The 21,054-nt window shown below is 39.0% G+C and overlaps 1 protein-coding gene across 1 annotated transcript in view; it reads left to right on the forward strand.

The window, feature by feature from the left end:
* Window positions 1-421: 421 nt before the first annotated feature.
* vgf (VGF nerve growth factor inducible) overlaps window positions 422-21,054 on the forward strand; it is a 33,676-nt gene continuing 13,043 nt past the window's right edge. Inside the window, exon 1 of the mRNA XM_067523583.1 lies at window positions 422-14,736. The gene's annotated coding sequence lies outside the window, so the exon portion shown is untranslated. The remainder of the gene's footprint in view (window positions 14,737-21,054) is intronic.

Genomic DNA, 21,054 nt, shown 5'->3' on the forward strand with positions numbered 1-21,054 from the left:
CTTTGAAATTTTCTAAAAACAGGTGGGCACTGTCTTGAATGCTAAACAGTAGGAAATGTGGCTTTTGTTGGGCCAATTTTTAGAAATTCATATTTGGCGCACTAGTGCTATGGTTCCCATCCTGGGGTCTAGGCCCATTTTAAGGGACAGCATGAGCCTATCTCTTTTGAGGCAGCCCAGTGTGGCCATTAGTTTGTTGAGGGGAGTTAAAAGGTTGATGTTATTGTTAGAAATGTTTAATTTATTAATGTACATTTCAAAAGCTGTGTTCACATGATGTGGATGTGCATCTGGATATGCAGCAAATGACCCCTGTTTCAGTTAACTGGTGTGGGGGAGATCTATGACAGAGCTATACTTTAAGTTTTATGTTTACACTAATAAGAAGTCATTATTATTTTGTTGTCTTTGTGTGCAGGATAGGTGCACTCAGTATTTTCTTGATCCACATAATGTGGGGCTTCAAGGAGAAAGGTTGGGGACCACGGCTCCATCATTCCTGGTGCTTACATACATGGTTGTATACATCAATCAGCCAAAAGTTTGAAACCACATGATGGAGAAATTGTATTTGGATATACATGATAGCACTACTATTTGGGGGTTCCAAGGACAATACATTATGTGGCCAGAAGGAATCAGGAAAGTAAACGACCAATCCTGCGCAGTCGCTTTAGAACTCAACACAGTCACTGATTCAGCCATCAGGAGCAAAAAACTGGCAGCTGTAGAGGTGGAGAAACTCAAGATGAAGGTGTCAGCTGCCTTTGCTAGTGCTTCCAACCTTGCAATTCAAGAAGGGAACACAGAGATGCACAGAAGACTATCATGCCAAGATGACAAGTATACTGATTGTGACTGCTACCTAGAAGGCTTTGGGGTGAGATCCTACCAGTGGCTAAAAGAAAAAAATCACAGATTGTAGTTTTCGAGTTGTTGTAGACAAAGGTATTGACTAAACCACAACCACCACTTAAGAGAAGCCACACCATGCATATATTGACTCACCAAAATAAAAGCCCCACCCAGTCTTACTGTTAGTAGCATCAACTCAGTTCCTTAGAACATTACAAAATAACCACTGACACTAATTATACTAGCCCCCCCCAGTTATCGATAGTGTCCTTTACATTAACAACAAGGTTCAGAAACTCACTGGAGCCAGATGAATCCATTGTCTTCTATTATCTCATGCATTCACACTGCTGAGGCATTCAAGACTATAAGGAAACGGCTACACTCCTGAACAAAATCTTAAGATGGGGGGGGAATTACAAGTATTTGGTTTTCGCACTGGTGGACCATAACTGTGTTGTAAGTAGTGCAAGGAGCTAGAGACCAAAAAAATGGAAAGTAGGCAACGTATTGAAAACTGGATGTAAAATTAAACTGGCTCTTCATAACCTGATCAAAACTTTAAGACCATAGCCCCAAAACACCCAAAACAGAACAGAAGTTTCAAAAAGTAATCCGTAATGAGTAGCCCGATGGTTCTTGTTGATCTCTTTAAAAATTCATTTCAGCACGATTGATGTGACTGTTTCCAGAAGGCTGGTGGCAATGTTGCTCTGTGTGTTGAAGATGGCTTCACAAAGGGCATCCACAGTCTGGAACTGGTGTCTGTTTTTGTAAACCTCCCTTGCCATCCATAACCTGGAACATGCAGGATGCTCCAAAAGAGCAACGTTATTCTCCTGGAAGAACTCCTTCGTCAGGCAGGCGTTATGAACTGCAGCGTCGTCCAGTTGAACGACCCAGTCATTACCACAGAGTCAAGAGGGGGCCGCTGCAACATCTCCACATAGCCACCCAGTTTATGATGGAGCCTCCTCCACTGTGCCATGTAGAAAACCTATCCAGAGGGATATCCTTGTCATGCCAGTAATGTTAGAAGCCATAAGGACTGTCCAGGTTAAATATTTTCTCATCAGAGTATAAAACTTTCATCCACCTTTCAATGTCCCATGTTTGGTGCTCCCTTGAAAAGTCCAAATAGGCAAGTTTGTGGTTTTGGGGGAGATGTGTCCTTTGAAGATGTTTTTTGTTCTGTAAGGCCTTTTCTCACATAATGTGTCTTATGGTAATTGGGCTGGATTAATAATCAGTAAGGGCCTTAATTTGGGTTGAGGATTGGCCTGTGTCTTCATGGACAGCCAGTCTGATCCTCCAGCTCAATCCAGGTGAAATTAGTTTTGTGTCTACCCCTTGACTTTTTAGATCATCTGATGAACACCCTGTTTCAGTTTAAATGCAGTTTTCAATAAATTGCATTTTATTTTTTCTTTTCTTTCTTTCTTTCTTGTGTTTCTAATTTTTTCCATTTTAAAGCACTACTTATAACTTGGTTATAATCCACCAGTGTAAAATGCGAATACCTGTAATTTTGTTCCATGGGTTTGCATTTGTACTCCTATTGTGCCATATCTCCACATGGGAAAAGTGTACAACAGAGCAAGAGATCTTTAATAGGAAGACCCAGCCATTGGTTCAGATATGCGGAGAATACCAGGGTAAAAAAAAAAAAAAAGATGTTGGAAATTTTCAAAATACACATCAATGCTGTGAACCCCAAACTTGTGGTTACTTAAATTGTTTACTGAAACACTTACATTTAAATATTTAGCAGATGCTTTTATCCAAAGCGACTTACAAGTGAGGTATAAGGCAAGCAAGAATCTATTTTATCATCAACGGGACCGTACAATTGGTATCTACCCTTCAGAATCTCCATGCAAATTTCTATGCCTAATAGTACCACATGGGAGCTGTCAAAATAAGTGTTTACCCTCTGGTGTTCTGAAACGGACATTACAGGCAACAAAAATAGCATGTCTCGTATCACTAGTTGGCAGCTACGTAAGCATATCTAAAACTGCTAAAGCAAAATGTGGCTGTTTCACTTGAAAGATTTTCAACTGTGAGATCTGAACCTTTTTTTAACTTTTTTATTTTATTTTTAACAACTGCAAGTAAAATTAATGAAGCATCATTGAAATACACTTGCAAGCAGAGGGACACTAGGCATCAGTCAGCAGTGTGGGTGTGTACCTGGCCCCAGTAAGGCATTCGGTAATGGCAGCAACTTGGTGACTGCAAATGTAGCATTTATACATCTACACCTATAGTTATAACAAAGGGGCTTGTGTAACATATTTAATTTGTCAGCTAACATCTAATGTAATGTGATAAAACTAAGAAAGCATGGGACAGCCTCAGCTGCTACGTTAGGCCTGTGTCTCAATCTATGTCAAGAGTTATGGAGAGAAGTAATTGTATCGGTCATAAATATAAGTCTAAGGGACAAGGGCTCCGTACAAGATGTCCACATTCTTCTGGACAGAGAAGGCAAGTGTCTTGAACTAGTCATTAAGGAGACAATATATGTTTAACTGGCTTGATCCTCTAAGCAGATGATATGGACCGACACTTTTATATGGTGCTTTCATCCCTCCTGAGGCAGTTTCACAGTCATTCACCCTTTGATTTCTGTGGCTCTGACACGCATGGATGCTGGGTGCAAGGACAAACCAAAGGTGACCATCAAAATGTCAACAGTTTAGAGACTCCACAGACTTTATGCCTCTTTGATCCAGGCTCTCAAATGAAGCCCTTCAAAGGAAGGTGACACATAAAGCAAGGCTAGTTGCTACTGAATTGCACCACTGAGACTCCCTACCGGATGAGGCTCATTTTGCCACTTGTGCTCAGTGAGCCTTTGGTGCCCTTGATGGTCACCATTTTACAATTGCATAACTGCACCACCCAATATCCACAAAACCTGCTGTTTGGGACATGCTGTGAAGCAGTTGTGTGATGAACAAGAAGTGTTTTTAGCATGTTAGGGCATGTTAGTTAAGCGCTCCTGTTTATGTAAGACATTTTACTTGCAAATAAAATTAAAAGTTAATTTTAAATGAAGAATCCTTCAGAAAGGAATTTGAACATAATTAACTCAGACTAAGAACTCATGTTCCTAGAAGCACAGGCCGAGGTGGAGGAGTTGCAGCAATCTTCCATTGTAGCTTATCAATAAACCCTAGACCTAAACATAGTTATAACTCATTTGAGAGCCTTACTCTTAGCCTTTCACACCCAAACTGGAAAACTCAAAAACCACTATTATTTGTTATCGTGTACCGTCCTCCAGTCCCTTATTCAGAGTTTTTGATTGAATTTTCTGATTTTCTATCTGATTTAGTGCTTAGTACAGATAAAGTCATTATAGTGGGTGACTTTAACATTCATGTAGATGCTGACAGTAACTGCCTGAGCACTGCGTTTAATTCATTATTAGATTCAATTGTTTTTGCCAAAATGTACCCAATCACTGTTTTAGTCACTCGTTAGACCTTGTCCTTACGTATGAAATTGAAGCAGATAATTTTACAATATTTCCTCGCAACTCCCTTCTGTCTGACCATTTTCTAATAACATTTGAATTTACAATAACAGACTATACAGCAGTTAGGGAAAAATTCCACTATAGCAGGTGCTTCAGTAAAAAAGCTGTAAACAAATTTAAAGAAATTATTCTTTCATCATTTGCTTCACCATATTTCAATACAATGGAAAGTAGCCACCTTAATTTTACTACTGCACAACTTGATTATCTTGTTAATAATTTTGCACCCTCACTACAAAAATACTTAACAGGGTTGCCCCTCTGATAAAGAAGGCAGTAAACCAATTCAATTCAATTCAATTCAATTCAACTTTATTTATATAGCGCCAATTCACAACAAAGTCATCTCAGGGCACTTTACAGAATAAAGTCAAGATTATTAAGATGTATAAAGAGAACCCAACAATTCCCCCTGGAGCAAGCCATAGGCAACAGTGGAGAGGAAAAACTCCCTTTAACGGAAGAAACCTCCAGCAGAACCAGGCTCAGGGTGGACGGCCATCTGCCTCGACCGGTTGGGGTGAGTGGAAAGGGGAGAGAGAAACCAGAAGAGTATAGTCCGCAAACAAGCAACTTAAAACAGGCAACACAAAAGATAGAAAGGAAGTGGTTCCAGAAATTTAGAAGAATCTCACTTAGCCTGGAAAAATAGTTTAAAATGTACAAAAAAGCTCTCTGAGATGCCTGAACAACATATTATTCATCATTAATAGAAGAAAACAAGAACAACCCCCGGTTTCTGTTCAGCACTGTAGCCAGGCTGACTAAGAGCCATAGTTCTGTTGAGCCTAGTTTTCCCTTAACTCTGAGCAGCAATGACTTCATGAGCTTCTTTATGAATAAAATTGTAGCTATTAGAGAAAGAATTCACCAGATCCTCCCCCCAAATATTACAGATAGATCTTCATTTACAACATTGCTAGAATCAACAATAAGGTCTCAATCCCTGTTAGACTGCTTTTTCCCCATAGATCTCTCTGAGCTAACTTCAATTATTACCTCATCTAAACCAACAACCTGTCTGCTGGACCCTATTCCAACTAAGCTGCTCAAGGAAGCTTTACCCTTAATAGATACGTTCATGTTAGATATGATCAATCTATCTGTAGAAACAGGCTATGTACCACAGGCCTATAAGGTAGCTGTAATTAAACCACTACTTAAAAAACCCTGTCTTGACCCAGGTGCTTTAGCCAATTACAGACCAATATCTAATCTCCCCTTTATTTCTAAAATATTTGAAAAAGTAGTTGCAAAACAATTATGTGATCACCTTCATAGGAATAATTTGTATGAAGACTTTCAGTCAGGATTTAGAGTTCATCATAGTACAGAAACAGCACTGGTAAAAGTCACCAACGATCTTCTCATGGCCTCAGATAATGGACTCGTCTCTATACTTGTTCTGTTAGATCTTAGTGCTGCATTTGATACCATTGATCATAAGATTTTATTACAGAGACTGGAACATGAAATTGGAATTACAGGAACTGCACTAGGTTGTTTTAAATCTTATCTATCTGATACATTTCAATTTGTTCATGTTAATGATGAATCCTCCATGCACACAAAGGTTAGCTATGGAGTTCCACAAGGTTCTGTGTTAGGACCAATACTTTTTACTTTATATATGTCTCCTTTAGGCAACATTATTAAAAAGCACTACATAAATTTCCATTGCTATGCTCATGATACCCAGCTATATCTATCTATGGAACCAGATGAAAATAATCAGTTAATAAAGTTTCAAGCATGCTTACAAGACATAAAGGCCTGGATGTCCCACAATGGTTTACTTCTAAACTCAGACAAAACTGAAGTCATAGTATTTGGTCCCAAAAATCTAAGAAATATGATGTCCAACTATATTGTTACATTAGATGGCATACGTCTGGCCTTCAGTACTACTGCAAGGAACCTTGGAGTTATTTTTGATCAGGATCTGTCATTTAACTCACATATAAAACAAATCTCTAGAACAGCCTTCTTCCACCTACGGATCATTGCCAAAATTAGGAGCATCCTGTCTCAAAGTGATGCCGAAAAACTGGTCAATGCATTTGTTACTTGTAGGTTGGACTATTGTGATTCCCTACTTTCTAAAGAGACAGCAATTAATCCAAAATGCTGCAGCAAGAGCACTGACTGGAATTAGCCAGAGAGATCATATTTCTCTCCATTGGCTTCCCATTAAATCTAGAATAGAATTTAAAACCCTGCTTCTTCCATATAAAGCTCTGAACGGTCAGGCTCCATCATATATAGAAGACCTCATAGCACCATATCATCCCAGTAGACCACTTCGATCTCAGAATGCAGGCCTACTTGTGGTACTCAGAATTTCCAAATGTAGAATGGGAACCAGAGCCTTTAGTTATCAAGCTCCTCTCCTGTGGAACCAGGTCCCAATTTGGATTCGGGAAGCAGACACCCTCTCTACTTTTAAGTCTAGGTTCAAAACCTTCCTCTTTGATAAAGCCTATAGTTAGTTATAGTTATGCTGCTATAGGATTAGACTGCTGGGGGACCCCCCCCCCCCCCCCCCCCCAATGCACTGAGCTACTTTCCTCCTCTTGTTCCTCTCTCCTCTCACCCTACAATTGTCACTACTGTATGACACTAACTATGTGTGTTTTCTCCCGTAGTTGTCTATCTCCTTCTCTGTCTCCCTCTCTCTGTCCCTTTTTGCAGGTGTCCCCGGGCTGCCCACCCTGAGCCAGGTTCTGCTGGTGGTTTCTTCCGTTAAAGGAAGTTTTTCCTCTCTGCTGTTGCCTTGGGCTTGCTCAAGGGGGAATCGTTGGATTCTCTCTATACATCTTTATAGGCTTGAGTTTATTCTTAGCCTTGAGATGACTTTGTTGTGAATTGGCACTATATAAATAAAGTTGAATTAAATTGAATTAAATTGTGGGGAAAAAGATAGACATTTGAGATTTACATCTCTTCTTGAAACAACTTTTTTACATATTTGCCATTCATAATGCACTGATGTAACATACTATGAAATGTCAAATCTGTCATATACTCTTTGTTTTTCTCCAGAGAACAAGAATAAAATGCAATAGAATGAAAAAGAGCAGAATTGAGTAGTGATGGGTGTATCATTTAATAGCGACATCTGCTGGATTGCAAATAACATTGCAGGCAATGTGGATAAACCACGTGGAGACTAACCTAGATTCATCCCTTCTGACATGTGAATAAATGGTTGTTTGAATAACCTGTTTACATAACCAGCTGATAATAAAGTGCTAACTGAATAGAGAAGTTTATATATTCCAATTAGTTTGAATATAACCCAAATAATATGACTATGACTAATAGTATGTCAAAAGCAGCATGTACAAAAATGCAAAAAGTACAAAAGTATAAGTGAAAAACGTGAAATCAAAGTAAACTTTTTGTTAATGTCATTTATAAAAAAGAACTGAAAGTGGGAGTGCTTGTGCATTTATGTTAGGGAAAAAGGCCAGGTTTATATATTTTATTAAGAAACAAAGCAATTTTGTGAGACCGGTTCTCCTGCTTTGGATAAAACTCCTTCACAAGGTATGGGAGTTGTTTGTAGAGGTGCATTGATGAAGTGCTCCTGTTAATGTAAGACAGCTCTGTGGAGCAGATCCCAAATTTTACCAAATAAAAGTTATTCATGTGAAATAAAATTAAATTAAGAGTCCTTCAGAAAGGAATTTGAACATAATTAACTCAGATGAAAACTGAGCAAAATTGGCAACAGGTAAGAAAAACATTTACCTTATTCGGTGTTATAGGATCAAAATGGTCCCAAACTGGAGAAAATTATTGTTTTTTTGATGGTTCCATAATATCAAAACAAAACGAATACAAATAGCACCAAAGTCTCCACTTTCTTTCAGCATGAATATAGTCAAAAGTAACGCTTTCTGATAAACACAATTTTGCACTTCCCTTCCTTACGACTCAGCAGCTATATAGGTCATGTGATTTTTCTTAAAGCATACACGCATCAATACAGGGTTTTGCTCTTTGTGCTTGATACAAGCGTTTGAACCTTCACTAAACTTCAGTGTTGGAGTCAGAACTTGATATTGTTCTGATGGTACTGGTACTTTGACGAAGTACTTTCATAAATAGCGGTACACTATTAAAATGTTCTTTAGGGGTCTAACATTTCACCAAGGGCATGGAATCCCTACAATTTATTCCCTAGTTTTTACTTTTTTTTTTATCAAGTCTTGCAATATAAAATTTTGGTCTTCCAATATAAATATGTATGTGTACACCTATGGTTAGGGTTTGATAGTCTTTTACTGAAGTCTGTCAGCACCTTCCCTCTCTTTGAACAAGTCAGGTGTTTAAGGGGAATGTCTAACTGTTCCTAGTGGCTCACATTGACATTGAGTGTATTTAAAAAGGTCTATAGATTTTGTAACAACTCATATACTTGTAGGGCTCTGTTTCATAGCCATACTGTATAGTCTGTCCCATAATTGCAACAGATTAAGCCAACATTTGACAAACTCATCTGGATTGATATTAGAAATATGAAAATACAGGTGTCTCTTCTTTTTTAAAGGATTGTTTAATGGAATTGTAACAAGTATAATGTAATAAGTATATTACTGTCAGTAAAAGTTACTATGATCATCAGTGAGATAATTCAGTTAGTTTACGTGGTATTTGTTCATAAACAATTACTACACTCATTAAATGATTGACATTTAAAGACTGATTTTTAAATGACTTTTATTGTTTGTATCTAACAGCTCAAACCCTAGAGCATGAGGCAGAGCTTCACTCACAATTACAAACTTACAACCACAGTTGCTGATCATCTTCATTGGCTGTCCAGCTACAGACGGTGTTACTTTTGGATTGTTACCTTCCTCAGTTTTGTTTGCCATCCAGGGGCTGGCTGCTGAGTAACATTACATGCTAATAATAGTACTATTATAGTAGTGCAAATAGTATTTTGTTCTGTTAAAACCTTGTCTGCTGCTGTCCTTATCAGTCACAACCTGCACAACAGTCTTGAGTGTGATTAACAACATCTTAAAGAATAACTTTGAGTCAACATTGCTGCAGAGTACCTAAAGATAATTGAATTTGCAATAGTAGCAGATTACTCAATTATGCCATTATTTGAATGATATGAACACCAAAAACTTATAATAATATAATGAGAAGTTAGTATTTGACTGAATTTATCGTTGACAAAATATATGTATGACAGAATCGATACTACAGGACAGCTTCCAACACACAGCCCGTTTGCTTCCCAGGCTACCTGTAGCTCTCATATGGACATTTACACCTAGACCTACTCTGTGCTGGGCTATATCAACACCACTATTCACAGTGTCGCAATGCAGAAACAGATTATCATGTACCCATCCTCACTAGCAGTATCACCATCTGGAACAGGAACTACACTGTTGCTGAGCCCAAGGAACTAAGGTGGGTGGTGAAAATTGCAGAACGAATCACAAAGACTTCACTTTTAGCCATTCAGGACATCCAGAGAAAACGCTGCCTGTGCTGAGCTCGCATATTCTCAAGGACTCTTCTCAACCTTCAGATAGACTGTTTATCCTTCTGCATCAGAGAGGTGCTTCAGGAGCCTCGGAACTATAACCACTAGACTCAGGAACAGCTTCTCTACTACAGCTGTTACCATACTGAACTTTGCCACCCTCTGACCCCTCACTCCCCTACATACTCATCTCCCCACCTCGTCTCTCCTGCAAATGTTGGGGTGACTGCAGCACAGGAGGCAGAGCGGTCGTCCACCAATCCCCCAGTTGCTGGTTCTCCGGCTCCTCAGGTCACAGTATCCTTGACCAAGACAATGAACCCCAACTTAGTTGCTTCCGGTGAGTGTTGGCCAGCTGCATAGCAACCCCCCTACATTGGGTAATTGTGAGGAGTGTAAAGAGAGCCAATAGTTAGAAAAAGCGCTATATAAGTGCAGACCATTTATCATTTACATGCAAACATTGAACTGTATCCATCATACACATTGGTCCAAGTTCTGGTTCCTCATTCAAGTACTGAATGCTATGCATTAGCTTTATACACTGCACTTTCATAGTCCATAGTACTTCCATAGTATCCGTAGTACTTCCACATATACATTATGTCCATAATAGTGCCTATCTAGAATCAGAATCCATGTACTGTATAATTCAATTCCATTTCAATTCAACTTTATTTATATAGCGCCACTTCACAACATAGTCATCTCAAGGCATTTTACAGAATAAAGTCAGGACTATAGAGATGTATAGAGAGAACCCAACAATTCCCCCTTGAGCAAGCCCTAGGCAACCGTGAGGAGGAAAAACTCCCTTTAACGGAAGAAACCTCCAGCAGAACCAGGCTCAGGGTGGGCAGCCATCTGCCTTGACCAGTTGGGGTGAGTGGAAAGTGAAGAGAGAAAAGAATAAGAGCAACAAAAGCAACAACAAAACATCGGGCAGATTGGTAGGACCAGTAGTAGCACACTGGAAAACACACAGCTTCAAAGCCCAGGGACACGTGCAGAAAGGGACAGGGAGAGGGAGACAGAGAAGGAGAAGGACAACTACGGGATAAAACACAAAGAGTTAGTGTCTTACAGTAGTGACAATTGTGGGGTGAGAGAAGAGGAGAGAGGGACTAGAGGAGGAAAGGAGCTCAGTGCATTGTGGGGTGGTCCCCCAGCAGTCCAAGCCTATAGCAGCATAACAATAACTAACTATAGGCTTTATCAAACAGGAAGGTTTTAAGCCTAGACTTAAAAGTAGAGAGGGTGTCTGCTTCCCGAATCTGAACTGGGAGCTGGTTCCACAGGAGAGTAGCTTGATAGCTAAAGGCTCTACCTCCCATTCTACCTTTGGAAATTATGGGAACCACAAGTAGGCCTGCATTCTGAGATCAAAGTGGTTTACTGGGATGATATGGTGCTATGAGGTCTTCTATATATGATGGAGCCTGACCGTTAAGAGCTTTATATGTAAGAAACAGGGTTTTAAATTCTATTCTAAATTTAATGGAGATGGAGCCAATGGAGAGAAGCTAGTGAAGGTGAAATATGATCTCTCTTGCTAGTTCCAGTCAGCACTTTTGCTGCAGCATTTTGGATTAATTGCAGGTTCTTTAGGGAGTTACTGGGGCATCCTGAAAGTAGGGAATTACAGTAGTCCAACCTAGAAGTAACAAATGCATGGACCAGTTTTATGGCATCACTTTGAGACAGGATGCTGCTAATTTTGACAATGTTTTGTAGGTGGGAGAAGGCTGTTCTAGATATTTGTTTTATATGGGAGGTAAAGGACAAATCCTGGTCAAAAATAACTCCAAAGTTCCTGACAGTAGTACTGGAGCCTCATGCCATCTAGAGTAACGATGTGGGTGGTCATCATATTTCTTAGATTTTTGGACCCAAATACTATGACTTCAGTTTTATCTGAGTTTAGAAGTAAAAGATTGTGGGACATCCAGACCTTTATGTCTTGAAGCTTGATTAACTGATTTTTTCATCTGGTTTCTATAGATAAATATAGCTGGGTATCATCAGCATAGCAATGGAAATTTATGGAGTGTTTTCATTATCTGTACTTTAGGCTTTATCTGTAATAAGCACTAAATCAGATAGAAAATCTGAAAATTCAATCAAAAACTCTGAATAAGGGACTGGAGGACGGTACATGATAACAAATAATAGTGGTTTTTGAGTTTTCCAGTTTGTGTGTGAGAGGCTAAGAGTAAGAGCATTAGTGTGAGTTATAACTATGTTTAGGTCTAGGGTGTTTTTGTAAGGTTTAGTGAAAGATTGCTGCTACTCCTTTACCTCAGACTGTGCTTTTAGCAACATGATAATTAATATGACTTGGGGGGGTTGACTCATTTAAACTCATTTAAAAGTTTCAGTAAAACAAAATAAATTGAATTGATGATTACTTATTAAGTAATTTACGAACAGAAATTTAGAGATAGTTTTGGGGTTTCGTTCTGCAAGAGGTGTAGTCTTAACTTTTATGAGGTTATCATGATTAACTCCTCTTATGGTCGTTTTTGGTTTAAATTTATTTGGTCAGGGAACAGACACAGTCTCTATAGATATTTGGGAGTTGTGGTGGGGGGCTGGGGGGGTGACAGTTGTAAGGACACTGCAGAGAGGTGTGTTGGACTGGATCTCTGCATCCTAGGCTCAACGCTTGAATGTCATACTTTTGGTTGTCTAATAAAACCAGCCAAATTTCTCGATAAGGAAGCTGCAGCATCTAAAATAGTAAGTAAACACTATCACAAAGTGTTATGGCTTCTACACAGAGAGTAATGTCATAACTATCATTCTTATTAAAAATGATAATTGAAATGCTCTGCATATAAACAAGCAATTCATTGATCACAGTAAGTACACACTGAATAAACATTTCAGCTTGAAAAAAAATCATGTTCACTATTTTCAATACAAAAAATTCACGTCTTTTTTGCTGTATAATTCTATTTAAAACTAAATATTCCCTTTGAAAACATACTGAACAAAATAAACCATAAGTTACAGTATAACTTATGGTTATAGTATGGTGTTAGCATGTATGCCTAGGGTTATGTGTATAATACTTTTTGTTAATTGTAGCTAAAAATATTTTGCAGTACTTCCATTTCATGTATATTTTACTGTCTGCATATAAAAATGGAACTTAGATTTACATCCAGCCTTCTATACATCCGTTATCTTTTACTGCTTATTCTGATCTGGGTTGCAGGGAGCTGGAACAAACCTACAGGCAATATACAGTCACTAACTAAACTAAGATGCAAAAATATATAGGCAGAGTTGTAAAGTTCTGTTGGGTTTTGTTCAGGATGTCCAAATGTAACTGCAACCAAATTTGATAATAATGGATGTGTGGTATCTCACACAGGCACAGCAGGGAATTGACAAATTTGTGAACTTGCCATCCTTTGGCACTGCAAACTTCTTTCAGGTGTGAAAGAGTCCTCTCTCATATCTCAGATCTTAGACATGGTAGGCTCGCCATCTTGCATTGCACACAGATGATTGTATTCAGGATTTTAACTATTGATTACTATCAATTCTGTTTCCCATTGTCTACTATAGCCTTCATTAGCAAATTTAAGGTTGTTTAAGGCTTAGACTACCTGTAGATTGGTACTGTTTCAACTGTTCTTCTCCCTAGAGACCTGCATTCTTCATTATCACTTTGTTAACATCAAGAATCCCAACTACTCCATCTTGCTTTTCATACTTAAGGTACATAACCGAACTTTCTGGGCCTTCCTTTTAACCACATTTTATATTCTAACAAATGGTGCAGATAGGTAGAGCGGTTGTCCACCAATTTTGCATTTGATGGTTCAGTCCCCGGCTCCACCAGTCACATGTCGAAGTGTCCTTGAGCAAGACACTGAACCCCAACGTAGTTGCTCCCAGCAAGCATTGGCTAGCTGCATAGCAGCTTCCCCATCGGTGCTTTGAGTGCCAATACATAAAAAAGTACAGACCATTTATCCTTTAATGTCTTTATCTTATCATATCATCATATCACATATAATATGACATATCATATCATGTCAAGACATGGAATCCATCATTACAACTAGGTAGCATAGCGTCTTGTCCTGCTCCACCCGACACTACCTTGGGCCTTGGTGCAGATTGAGCACCAAGGAAATGTGCTCTTGATGGTTTGGCCCTCAATTTTGCATCCTTTTCTGCCTTTTCTGTCTTTGTTGATCAATTTCCAAAAAAATCAAAATTAAAGTTACCATTATTAAATGTTGGAAAAAGTGGAGGAGTCTTTTTAATTGGCAGTTGTCAGTCTTATATGATGTCTATATTAGATTATTCTGCAAAGAAAATGATATTGATTGTAATGATTTTTGTGGCCATGCTTTCCTGCTCTGGTGTATTCTGGGTTTATTCCTGTCTGAATTCCTACAAGGGTGTATAGAACAATGCAGTTAATTAATTTCTGTGTATGTGTTGGGGAGCAGAAAGATCTTATGAATGAAATCGAATCTGCTGACGTCAATGAGGACGCTTGACGCATAAATCACGTGTATGGGGAGGGCGAAGGTATAAGACAGCCACAGACGCTGTCCATAGTCCTGAAAACAGACGAGCGGAGCTGGATTCGTGGAAACGGGGCTCCTGAAGAGACAACTTATCAAGAAAATAGCAATAGTGACTTCATTTTGAAAATCAACAACAACTTGCAAAAATCATCAACTACAGGGTGCAGGCAGCGCGTTCGTTGCAAGACAACGGGACTTCTAACGGGTCTCAGTGTGACGTGACGAGAAGGGGAAGCTGGAATCCCCCCACTGCTACCAGTTTACAGCAAGTACTTTACCTTCTGCTCTAAACAGGATCTATTCTGGCTCGCTGTCTAATTGTTAATATTTTTCTTACATTAAAATGGCCATTAAAAATTAAACTGTGCAAAATGCATTTCACATAAGTAAAATGTCAAAGTGTGTTTGTAAGGCTGGAGACGATTTGATAGTTGCAAAAGAAATACATTCTCTTTAGACCTATGAGCTAAGATAGATTTTACAGATAATATACTTTACATTCAACAGTCAATTTTATTGCCAGCCGTTTCAAACGGGTCCTTTCCATTATGCTGTGTTGAACTGTGTTGAAACCTCATTTTGCTCCTCTCCTCATCATATTCATCATCCATTCATCATTGCAATGAGTCACAGTGCCAAAGATGGCCATATTTAAAATCTGAAATTGAATGGAACAGTTTCAAACTGTTGTATTTGTGTACAATAGGGTGTGGTAACATTCACAGTAAAAAAAAAAACCAAAAAAACATAGAAGGTGATAATGACAATCTACTGACGTGTATGGAGTATGCACATTACCGATGACCATGTTTGCTAGGGGTTATGATTTTTACAGCTAGTGTATGTTGTACCGAGATAGAGGACTTAAAAAGGCATAAAAATATATAAATAAATAAATCCAGAAATTACACTTAAAATATACTTTTATTTATTTATTTATTTATTTTTATATTATTTCATTTTTTTATTTTGATCTTTCTTTCAACATTAATTTATTTCCTCAATTATTTTGACATTTTATTCTTTTTTTTCTTGCTATACATTCAGTGGGGGTAGATATGTACAGGTTTACAAGGTTATAATTTTTCAGTTTTTTTTTGGACACTGTCAGAAAGGTAATCGTTTTACTGTGTGTTTATCATTGAGGTCACAGAGAGTGGTTGAGTTACACTAGAATGCTTTATATTAAGATGTGGTTCTATTGTTTTGGCCACACTATTTAATATGAACAAGTTGGCATTTATTTAAGCCTTTAAAGTAGTCAGGTCAGGGAAAAGTCAAGTGTTTCCTTTCATGCCCTGAGATTGTACAGATTTGGCAAGCAACTGCAAAAATGCAGCAACCTTAATTTCACAAGGTTAACCATATGTGAAGATTCTCAGTTATTCAGGTTATGGTTATCCCAGAAGTGCTGTAAGTTTTACATTTCTTATCTGAAAGGCTTCTTTAAGCCTTCTATGTAGTTGTTAGGTCACTAAACGTGTTAACATGGATGTAAATAACTACTTTACAGTTGGTTTTCTTGGAAATGTCATGTCAATAGGAAAGCTGGTAGGCTTTATCCAAGTAGATTGCTTTCGTAGAATGCTGATTCCTTTGCATTTCATACACATAACCAGGTTTCTGAGTATGCATGTGCATAAAAAAAGGCTGCAGACAGGATTACATAGCTGAATGAAAGGCTGAATGAATGGAGTGATCATTAACAGAATAATGCCACCTCAGTAAAAAACAAAATCTGCCTGAAGTCAGACAAAAAATTTAAGTAACACAAAGTGCCTCATAGAAGTGTAAATAACTCATTTTCCTGTAGTGATTTTTAAAAGAAATTCCGACAGGTTCCCTTGTGAATCAGCTGCATTTGTCTCTCCTTTTTTTCCTTTCTCCCTCTGAAAGAATTGCATTGTAAGTTTTTGATTACTGGTTTTGTCCACCTCCATAGGAGTAGAATAGTAGCAAAATTATTTGTATGTGGACAGGGAATTGTGCATGTGTACTTGGACTTATGTGTCTCAATCTGTGTATGTACAGGGATGTGTGTGTGCATACTCAGACTTGTGTGTCTGTACTCGGATTTGAATTTCAGTCTGTTTGAGTGTCTGTACTTGAATTTATGTGTCTGTACACAAATCTGTAACTGTAAATAATATTTGTATGTATGTAAAATAATGTCCAAATGTATTCACTCAAAAAACCAAAATCTAAATGTCTAATTATCTGACTGTCAGGGCATTTTCACTTCCACCATCTACATGAGGCTTAGTAGACAAAACAAACACAGGCAAAAAATAAAAATAAAAGTAAGAGGTAAGTGATGCTACACCCAAAGCACTGATGCCCAATGCCTCTCCAGCACTCTGCTCTGGTCTTCTGATACTCTGCAGTGCGAAAAAATAGATGCTGATCGAGAGTTCAGTGTGGACCTTTTCACCTTTTCTCTAGTATGCAGTAAATTTACCTCAGATGCACATATTGCCAGCGTGAACAGGTGAACAAGGTCTGGCACTTAAGCATAGTGCAGGAAAATAGACCTTTGAAACACAAAGGCAACATTCCTTGAAGAACTCTAATATCATCAGCTCCAGTAGTCACATTGTAATGAAGGCTCCACTACTATAATAACTTTTTATGGGTAAAGTTTTAATAAGGCCCGACTAATAGGTAAAAGTGGTCCACACCCAAAGCTCTGAGGTTAATCTTACCTGTCTAGATTAAAGGTTTGGATTAACATATAAACAGTGGACTGTAGCTATAGATTTTACTAGTGATGGTACTTCTAGCTTTAGTAAAGCAAAGATAATGTTACCGGTATGATACAATTTTGGCTTGTTAATAAAACTTTTGGCCCAAAGACCTTCATTCATGGACTGTCTGAGTCATATAGCTCAGAAGATACTTGGTACCTTCAGCCTGTATACACCTGTACAGCTGGACTGAGGTCAGGTGACCCTGGAAGTGAAGGTCATGCAACTGGTGGGCCATAACAAACTCCCTGGCAGCATTAGCTGTGTGTATGAACCAGTATGGATGTGAAATTAATAAAAGAGCCTAAAGCCAGTGGTTTAATCTCCTTTCATGTTAAATACAATAAACCACACAGGTAAAACAATTAAATTGTGTGACTGGACAGTTATAGGCTGTACTGTGCAGTGTGTCTTCTAACCTGTAGCCAATTTTATCCTAGTTGGTTATCACCAGTTTATAAGGAGAAGTTGTGCGTAGCCTCAGCAATCCATCCTCTATATTGACTGTCAGGGTGAGCAAATTTCTGCATCAGCTTTCCTATGAAGGAACCGGCTACAAAACAGGACACAAATCTCATGTTACATTAAACATTTATTTTGCTGTACAATCTGCATCCACAAACACAATATTGGCAGTGTACTTTGTAAACCCAAAGACTACACCAAAGCTTAATAAATCAAAAAATACAAGTCAAGTAACTTCATAGTAGTCCTTTCATCATGAAGTCTCATGATCAGATGTCCCTCTTGGACACAATGAACAATACATGTCTGTGCATACATGTAAAAAGGCTGTTTCCCAGGTGGAATAGAGGAGCTACAGTCAGTAAACCAGTTTTGAAATGCAGAAAGGTTATCATTGGTGTATTTGTATCTGTGCCTATCAGATACAGTGGATAAAGTTATAATGGATATGAATAGTTGTGTATTGCAAAACTGCATTACTGTTACTCTATGTAGCAATGGCTAGAAAGCCAAATTAATCATATAACAGCATTTCTGATCATTTCTTTGGAGAAACTGATGTGGTACAATCCACACAGTAACCAAGTCTCCCTCCTTTCATTATAATGTTAACTTGATTTAAGCCAAATAAAAGGAAATATCATAGTAACATGTTGATAATTGGTGAGGTCTGAGTGACTGAAGACAAATGTCAGTGTTGTGATAAACAACTTGATATTGAAAAATAATTTTTTTTTATTTACAGTATTTTGGATATAAAGCTAATTGTGCTGAGCGACATGTTTGCAAAGACTCAGTAATGAGTTAATGGCCATAAAAGCTTCAATAACCAGGTCGACTAAACACAAATCTAGTCACTGGACATGACACTATGAGTTCAAACCCCATGAGCTGCACAACAGCTGAAAAAACAGTAAATTTGCCGGTCTGTGGGTCCTGTAAGGCCAACCTGGGAGCCCGAGCTGAGGGCAAGGAAAATCGCTGTGCAAACACACAAATCTCAGCACAGACACACAAGTCTGAGTATGCACACACAATTTCCAATACACATATAAATAATTTTGCTACTATTCTACTGCCATACACTTCTTCTATTAAGAGAGGGTCACTCCAGTCTAACATAAACTAATCCTTTAACACCTTCTTCAAACCAGTGGTCTTCTCTGTCCAGAATTTGCACATTGCCATCTTTAAGGGAATAAGCCTTATCTTCAGATCTTAATAGACTGCCGAGTTGTGTTCTGAGGAGTTGGATCTAATGTATTCTTCGATGTACCGTATGTGTGAGGAAGATCAACCACCGCAAAGCAGCAGGACCAGACAACATTCCTGGGCGGGCCCTCAGAGCATGTGCCAACGAGCACAACACTGGCTGATGTTCTCACCTCCATCTTCAACCTCTCCCTCAGCCAGTGCACCGTTCCTTCATGCTTTAAGACCACGACCAGTTCCCCCTGCCTAAGAAGAGCCCACCCACCTGCCTGAATGACGACAGGCCAGTGCCACTCACTCCAATCATCATGAAGTGTTTCGAGAGAGATGTGCTGGCCCACATTCAAGGCAGCATACCAGACACTATTGACCCCCCCACAGTATGCCTACCGGCCCAACAGTTCCACCTCGGATGCCAACGCTGCTGCCATTCACTGTTCCCTCTCTCATCTGGAAAATAAGGACTCATACGTAAGGATACTCTTCATCGACTACAGCTCCGCCTTCAACTCAGTCATCCCCCACAAACTCACCCACAAACTGTCCACACTTGGTCTGCACCCAACCCTCTGTAAATGGCTACTTCCTGACTGGCAGGCCTCAGTCTGTCAGGATTGGTAATAGGACTTCAGCCAGTATCATCACAAACATTGGGACTCCACAGGGTTGTGTACTCAGCCCCATCCTCCACACCCTGTTCACCTACGACTGTGTCGCCTACCACAAGGAAAACATCATCCTGAAGTTCGCGGACGAAACCGCAGTGATAGGACGCATCGCTGGCGGTGACGAGGCAGCTTACAGGAGGGAGGTGGCCAGTCTGGTGTCATGGTGTGGAGACAACAACCTCACCTAACCTACCTAACATGGACACCTCACATCATGCAGCTGGTCAAGAAGGCCCAACAGTGGCTGTATTTTCTGAGGATGCTGAGGAAGTTTGGCATGTCGCCAAAGGTCCTCAGCAATTTCTACAGCTGCGTCATCGAGAGTGTCCTGACTTGAACTGCATCATTGTGTGGTACGGCAGCACTACTGCCATGGACCGCAAACGCCTGCAGAGTGGTGAAGACTGCGCAGAAGATCACCAGGACTCCACTGCCCTCTCTGCAGAGCATCTACCACCGGAGTCCACAGGAGAGCTGATGCCATCCTCAAAGACCCTTCCCACCCCCAGCACGGACTGTTCACACTTCTACCCTCAGGACGGAGGTACAGAAGTATGAAATCCAGGACTTCAAGACTGAAGAACTCTTTCTTCCCCTCTGCCATCAGACTCCTCAACAGCTGATAGGAGTTTGCAACCATGGTCATAACTGTTTACATTTATTTACATTTTTGCTTTTGCACATTCATTATTTCAGAACTGCACTACCTCACTTATTATTGCCCTGTTCAGAACTGCACTACCTCACTTTGATTGCCTTTATTGCTCTTATTTTTCTGCTCTTATTTTTTATTTAATTTTTTTCTATTTGTATTTACTTTTTTGTATGACATTTATTGTGGACGGCAAAGTAAAAATTTCATTGTGCAGGGAAACATGCTTTCTGTCTGTGCACATGACTATAAACATTGAATCTTTGAATTGGTCATAATTGGGCATTCTGGAATCCTTGACTATGGAAATGTTTGTGCAGGTTGCTAGAAGATAGTGACAAATGAAAAACATTGAATAGCAAATTATAAATTATTTTACTGAAATATACATAAAAAAACCTTGTGTCTATTAGATCGGTACTAAAATTAACTTTAGTGGTCTTCTGGCTTTGCGATAACATGCATAACCTGCACTGGATCAGGTGCATCAAGTGCATCCCCCCATACACAGACACATACACAGGAGAAGTCATGTGTGGACATGTGTTTTCATGTTGCACACACCAGCGATAGATATATAAACTCATGATGCTAAAAGGAGCATCACATCTACCAGTTTATACTGTATAGCTAAAAGTTTACCTCACCAATGAAGTTCCATTTAATCAAGGCTCAGAAGGTCAAGCAGTCATCCACCAATTCCAAAGTTGTTACTTGCCCCAGATTTGGAAATCTCAACAACCCATCTTTATATCAGATGTTGAATCTGAGACATTTTATCATTTCATGGAAAATATTAGCAAATTTTGAATTTGATGGCCACAACACATTTCAAAAAAGTTGGAA

Source organism: Channa argus, chromosome 12, assembly GCF_033026475.1.
Source record: "Channa argus isolate prfri chromosome 12, Channa argus male v1.0, whole genome shotgun sequence".
In the NCBI taxonomy this organism is placed as follows: Eukaryota; Metazoa; Chordata; class Actinopteri; order Anabantiformes; family Channidae; genus Channa; species Channa argus.